At 48.1% G+C, this 6,217-nt stretch overlaps 1 protein-coding gene across 1 annotated transcript in view; it reads left to right on the top strand.

Annotated features, from left to right (window-relative positions):
- CARHSP1 (calcium regulated heat stable protein 1) overlaps positions 1-6,217 on the top strand; it is a 60,805-nt gene that overhangs the window by 128 nt on the left and 54,460 nt on the right. Inside the window, exon 2 of the mRNA XM_019540089.1 lies at positions 8-39. The gene's annotated coding sequence lies outside the window, so the exon portion shown is untranslated. The remainder of the gene's footprint in view (positions 1-7; positions 40-6,217) is intronic.

Below are 6,217 nucleotides of genomic sequence, written 5' to 3'. Positions count from 1 at the left end.
CGCGGAGCGGCCGCGAAGAGCGGGGGAAGTTTGGCGGCGGTGAGTGGGGCCGGGCCGGGCCGGGGGAGGCGCCGTCTGCGCACAAAGCCCGCGTCCGGGCCGGGCGGGAGACCTCCCCGGAGCTGGCGGACAGTGGGGCGGCTGGAGGGGGACAGAAGCGCTCGTTCTTCCTTCCCCGCCCGGGGACCCTGCCCCGGGCGGGCGGGCCGGGAGCCGCAGCCTGCCCTCCCCTGTCGGGGCCCCGCAGCCGAACAGCGGCGGGCTCCTCGAGGAGCGGAGTCGGGGAAATGCCTTTCCCCTCCTCTTCACAAAGACTTGTTCGTGTGGCGCCGGGGCGGTCAGGCTGCACATTTCCGTCTGTGTGAAGGTGCCAGAGCAGATCTGTAGCGGCAGCAATGAACATACTTGGGACTTTGAAGGATTTCAAGTACCTTTGGGCCTTGGGTTCGCTGCATAAAGGTGAATCATGGGGAGGTTTGTCGTCATCTCTGATGGCAGCCGATCTGGCTACCAGGAGGCCGCTCGGTTCCAGCCCCGGAGCTCACGCTCTTTCTCCTGCAAACTTGGGATATGGAGTTATGGCGCACAAAAGTGATTGCTGGCAGATCAGCAAAAGTGACCTGTTAGAAGTGAGAGCCCAGAACGCAAGCGCTTTAAGCTAGGAGGGTATGAAAACTTTTTTGCAGTATGCTAGGTTACAGGGGACAGACAAGGGAAAGTTCAAACTATTTCATGCTGCTTACGGAGGTGGTGCTGGTTAAAATTGAACGGGAAAAGGTATGTTTCACTTAGGTCCACAGATCATGAAAAGATGAAAGAGATCAAATCTCATTTACTGTTCACCTTTTCCTGTTCATTCAGATTCATCATCTCTTTCCTTGTGGGCAAGGACACTCCATTTTTGAGTGCTGGTGCTTCAAAAACTTGGATTGTGAATACTGTAGGGAGGAGGTGTCAATTTGTTCTTTTCCAGCAGTGTTTTTGCTGGAGTTTATGGGACTATTGCTAAGAAAAATTGTTTCTAAAACTTCATTTTGTGCCAATTTTGATCTTCTGGAAGCAGAATGAACTGTGAACAGCAGCATTTAAATCAAGGCTGAAATGGAGCTGGCAAGGTTTGAAATGGTGCTCTTAATTTTTTTTTTTTTTTAAACTGTTCTTGAGCTGAAATGTTCTGATTCTTAAACTGTTCCATCGACAAGTGTCGATTTCTCTTCCTCCAGCTTTTTATTACCATCACTAACCAATCACCCGTCAAGAATAACGGGGTGGGGATGGAGCCCTGTGCCCTGCCCCCGCCCGCTCCTCCTTTCCCTCCTGTTGCTTGGGGTCTGGGCCTGTTCCCCTGCTCCCTGCTGCAGCGGCAGGGGGAGGGGAGGAGTGGGCCTGGGCCGGAAGTGGGAAAGACCCTGTTCAAGTGTGGGGAGAAGCTGGGCTGCTGCGGTGGGCGGGGGAAGCAGCAGGCCCAGGCCGACCTGGTGGGAGGGCCGACATGGGAAAGCAGGAGTGCGGGACAAGTGGGCCTGGGCCCAAAGGGGAAAGGCGGCCCACTCCTCCCCTTCCCCAGTCACTGCTGCATCTGACCACATCAGGCTGGGCCCACTGTTCCCCACCCCACCACCGTGGTGGGCTGGCATCTGCCCCCTCAGGCCTGGGCCCACTCCTCCCCTCCCCCCACTGCCATGGCTCACCTCCTATTCCCCCCCACCGCCATCGCGTTGTCCCATGTCGGGTCCTGCAGGCGGCAACCATGGAAAGGAGGAGGCGAGGGGCAGGCCGAGGCCAGTGTCTGTGGCCTTGCCCCACCCCGTGGCATCCCTGTAAGGAATAAGGGGGGGGGCGAGGCCAGCTCCACTGTCACCACCTGCAAGGAGCAGCACTGCTGGCCTCATGCCCCGCCCCCCCCCATCCCCCATGTCCCCACCATCATGGTGGTGCTCCACCGGCTGCCAGCTCCTGTATGAACGCTTGTTCTCACTCTGATTGGCTGTTTGTCATCCAGTCAGAGTGCAAGTAAAGTGTTACAGACGGACAGACAGACCGTCTTAGGTTATTATAATATAGAATTATGAGGGGTAGCTCGCTACAGGTCCTGGATCCTAGATCCTCGTGCAGGTGCCCTGGGTATTAACAGCATATGAGGAACTATTTTAACACTGTTAATGAAACTTCCTCTGGGAAAATATAATTCGTGTGATCTTACAATAATAGGGAATCTTTCAAAAAATATCTTGGCATATATAAAGTTTTTGTGTGTGTGTGCAAATTCGTGTGCACAGAAAGGAAAGTTTAGGAATAAAGTTCTCTCTAGATATGGTGTAAATAATTATTTCCCATGCTGCATACAGTATGTAAAAACATTTGGTCCCAATCTTGCAAGCACATCCTTGTACTTCTGGGAGCCTATTAACATCAGTGTTTTCTGTGCATTTGTCAGGATCTGAATCTTGGGTTTTTAGATGGTTTCTTTCCTTCTTACCCTTTCTCTGTTTGAATACCATTAATCCACATAACTGATGTGCAAATGGTGGTAAGTAGTGTCATTTATCTTCTTTCCCTACCATACACTATGGGTTCTTGTAGAATAGGGTGTTTTGAGTGCCTCGCATGCCCAGCTTATCTTTACTTCTGTTTGAAGAATTTAAAGCAAACAGTGAACACTAAAAGTTTAAAACAAACTGAATATGTTTGTCAAATGAGCACTGAAGCACATGTGTGTGTTGCTGGCCAGGGGCTGTGGTAGCATACAACATTTAACAGTATAAACATCATCACACAGAGAGGTTAAACTAAACAGGATGATTTGCAGGGTTATAACGATTAATAAAATACCTGAAGGATACCTAAGCTACTATCAATAAATAAAAAGTATCATCAGAAATTCTTCCTGATGTTCAGAATACCTCCTGAAGGAAAGTGGTGGGAAGCCATTTTTATCATTCTGGAGAAATACTCTTTAGCAAGATCTAAATGTGTGTGTGGGTTTGTAAGTTTGGATGTGTAGACTTTTTGGATTTCAATAATGAAGCATTGAGGATTAATCCAGATTCCTGCTTGAAATTTATTAAAGGAACTAATTTTGAAAAGGCCCAGAACTAGTCAGTTTTTCGTCTACTACTGAAGAGTGGGAAAAGATTGGCCATCTTCTTTTTTTGGTCAGAGGCGGTTATTGAATCAATAAGTAGGTACTAGATAGCATAACAGTGCAGATTGAACTGTTGGGTAGCTAATATTCAGGAAGTTGCTAAATTTATTTTAAGAAAGGGAAACAAAGTCAAACAAAGTCATGTCTGTTCTTCTCCAAGGTTTTGTTTTGAGTTCACCATTATCTGTGTGCATTTGCATAGGTCTGTTTTGTAGAACAAAGGGACAGATCAAATACCTCGCACAGAAATCGAGAGTGTGTGGTAGCAATTTGGATTTCTGTGATTCGTGACTCCCAGCCTGCACTGGTACATATAGAATGAAAAATAGTGTGCAGTCATCCAAGTAACTGCTGCCTCTGCTGTTTCACTGCAGGGTGAAGGCAGCTCCTGAGAGAGGTCCAGAGAGTTGTTGTTTTCTTTCCTACCTCTGTCTAATAGTGGTTCTTCACCATAGACCAGTAATTTCCATTTCCTCTGAGCCCTCAAAAAAAATTTTTTTTTAGCACTCTGGTAGGATTGTTTTGTGAGGGCAGCAGAGGATAATTCAGACCTGGAGTCAGAGATGATCCGAGCAGGGTGCAGGGTCAGCGTGTGTGGGGCCCAGCTGCAGGATGCAAGGAAGCCGGCGGCAGATTCTGGGATGGGGTGAGCGGCCAGATGCATCGGATTCAGCAGCGGATTTGGCGAGGGGTGAGCAGCCGGATGTGAAACCGGTGGCAGCACAGTCACCGCGCTGTTCCACCCAGCTCTGCAGGGCCCCCCAAAGCACAGGACCTGGGGCAGTGCCTCGATTTCCCCCCCTCCCCTCCCCAGGATGGCCCTGCCTGGAGTTGATGCTATAGTAGACTTGAATCTGTTTCTTCTCATCTGTAACTCTGTTTGACCTCTGTTAGCTGGGTAACAGATTTGTAATTTTTCTCTTGGTACCCTTTTCAGTTTCCTAATTTCCTGAGCAAATTTGTGGTGCTTTGTATGATTTATTCTACCAAAAATAATGTTAAGTGAAAATCAAGAGACAACTTTCGCCGTCTGCTGTTTATCCAAATACAGCTGTTGTACACATTGTGCTGCATAAACACATTTCTGTTGAGGTCTCCCTGTTTTTATAACAATAACCCCTACTGCACCATCTCGGCTTTGGACACCATGGTCTCTGCTTTCATCAGGGACTTGTATTATGTGCTTCTGGAGTAGGATTTTGATGCAACTTCCTATAAGCAAGCACATGAAAGTTCACTATAAATGAAAACCTTGCCTGTTCTTTTACTTGGCTCAATAGCGTGAAAGCTTACATGTTAGGAAACGATGGCCTAAAGATAAAATTGATCCCAAAGGGGATGGGTGTAGGTGGTAGCTGTGTTGGTCTAAGGACATAAGCAGACAAGGTTTTTTTTGGGTGAATCTGAGATCAGATTCACCTAAAGAACTTTGTCTGCCTATATCCCAAAGGAGAGTCAGTTCGACCTGCAATGTTGAGGGAAAAAAGTTTATGCCTTTTTTCTCTCTCTCTCTTTCATTCTGTTTTTGTCATACCTAAAAAATAATGTTTGTTCCCCCTGCCCTCTAAGCCTCAAAATACAGGGCAAGTCAAACCAAGTCTTCTCAATTTGTACCACAGGACTTGTCAGCTAGTGCTTTCTTAGACTTAGAACTTAATTGAAGAGCAGGGATCCTGGTTTCCTCTTTTTAAAAATCCCAAATTGTCTGACTAAAACCCCCCAAATCTGCGTTTTTCCACAATACACCCCCCCATATAGATATCAGTTGAATACAATTTTTTTTCTATATTATAATTTTAAAGCAATTTGAAAGCCTACCAGTGCCCCAATCATTATAATAATATTAATTCTAAATACCTATATATTTTAGTTTGATTTGGGTTTTTTTATCCTGAAAAATAATAACTCCCTCTGCCCCCTTTGCTCACCAGGACACGAGTCCAGATGTGGCTGTGCACCCTGCTCCTTTGTGACACTGAGCAGCCCTGATGTGCCAGTGTCTTGTCCCTGCCCATGCTGTTTCTCCTTGCTCCCAAGCCACAGCCCTCTGTCCCTGCTGGTGCCCCTCACTCCCAACTCACAGTCCCCTGGCCCTACCCATGCTCCTCACTGCCAACCCTGCAGCCCCCTGGCTTTGCTAGTGCCCCTCCCAACCTATAGCTCTCCACCCTCCCAGCCATGCTGGTACTGTCACTCCTGACTTCCAGCAGCAGGGGGCGAAACTCCATGCTGCCCTTGTAGCTGCTGGGTAGGCAGGGGAGTGTCTTGCCATGCCACAGCTGGTGTGGGGCTTTCTATGCAGGCAGTGGTGGCAGCACTGAGCCTCCCTGCCCCACTCTGTCCTCTCGCTCTGGCTTCCACCCACTGGGTTGTGGAGGGCCTGGGAGGGAGGGCAGCAGAGCAGGGAGCTCAGAGTCCCATACTGGGTAGCCCGTGTCCTCTCCTGCCCCATGCACAAATCTGGAGGGACACGTGTCCCCCCATGCTCCCCTCGATGTGTTGCCTCTGGTGCCCAACCTGTACATGGGAGTGCATGCAATGGCAGGGAGCCAGCCTCCCCACTGCCTCCTGGACAGGCTGCCCCCAGAAGTCCCACGCTGTTCTCTCTATTAAAGGAGAAAATCTTGTTTTTTCTGTGGCAAATGGAAAACCTGGATTCCTGGTGAAGAGGCAGGAAATACCCTGAATTAAGATCCCTTTCCTTCTCAGATGGTCATTTTTTACTTGAATGGTTTCTCTGATGCTGCAGATGTTTTTACTTATGTCAGAATTGTACTTATTTTCATTTGTCCATTGCATCTTCCTGGGGGGAAAAAAGTGGAGAAGATCACTTAACTGTCTAATGGTAGAAAGGAATGTAGAGGACGGAGGGGGAGATAGTGGTAGTGAAGATGGGGAAATCTTTCTAGTCTTTTTTTCTAAATCATAAGACAAAAAAGACACACGTCCAATTGTTTTCTTCCCTTACAGTTGACTGTTAACTCCTGATTTTAGGGATCAAGGAAGTTGTGTAGGGCTTTTGTGCATTTCCTTCTACATTGGGATGAATTAAGATATATATCAGTGGTCACC

The sequence above is a fragment of the Crocodylus porosus genome, unplaced genomic scaffold (assembly GCF_001723895.1).
Source record: "Crocodylus porosus isolate Cpor-Errol unplaced genomic scaffold, CroPor_comp1, whole genome shotgun sequence".
Classification (NCBI taxonomy): Eukaryota; Metazoa; Chordata; order Crocodylia; family Crocodylidae; genus Crocodylus; species Crocodylus porosus.
This window is presented reverse-complemented; position numbering and strand designations above follow the sequence as displayed.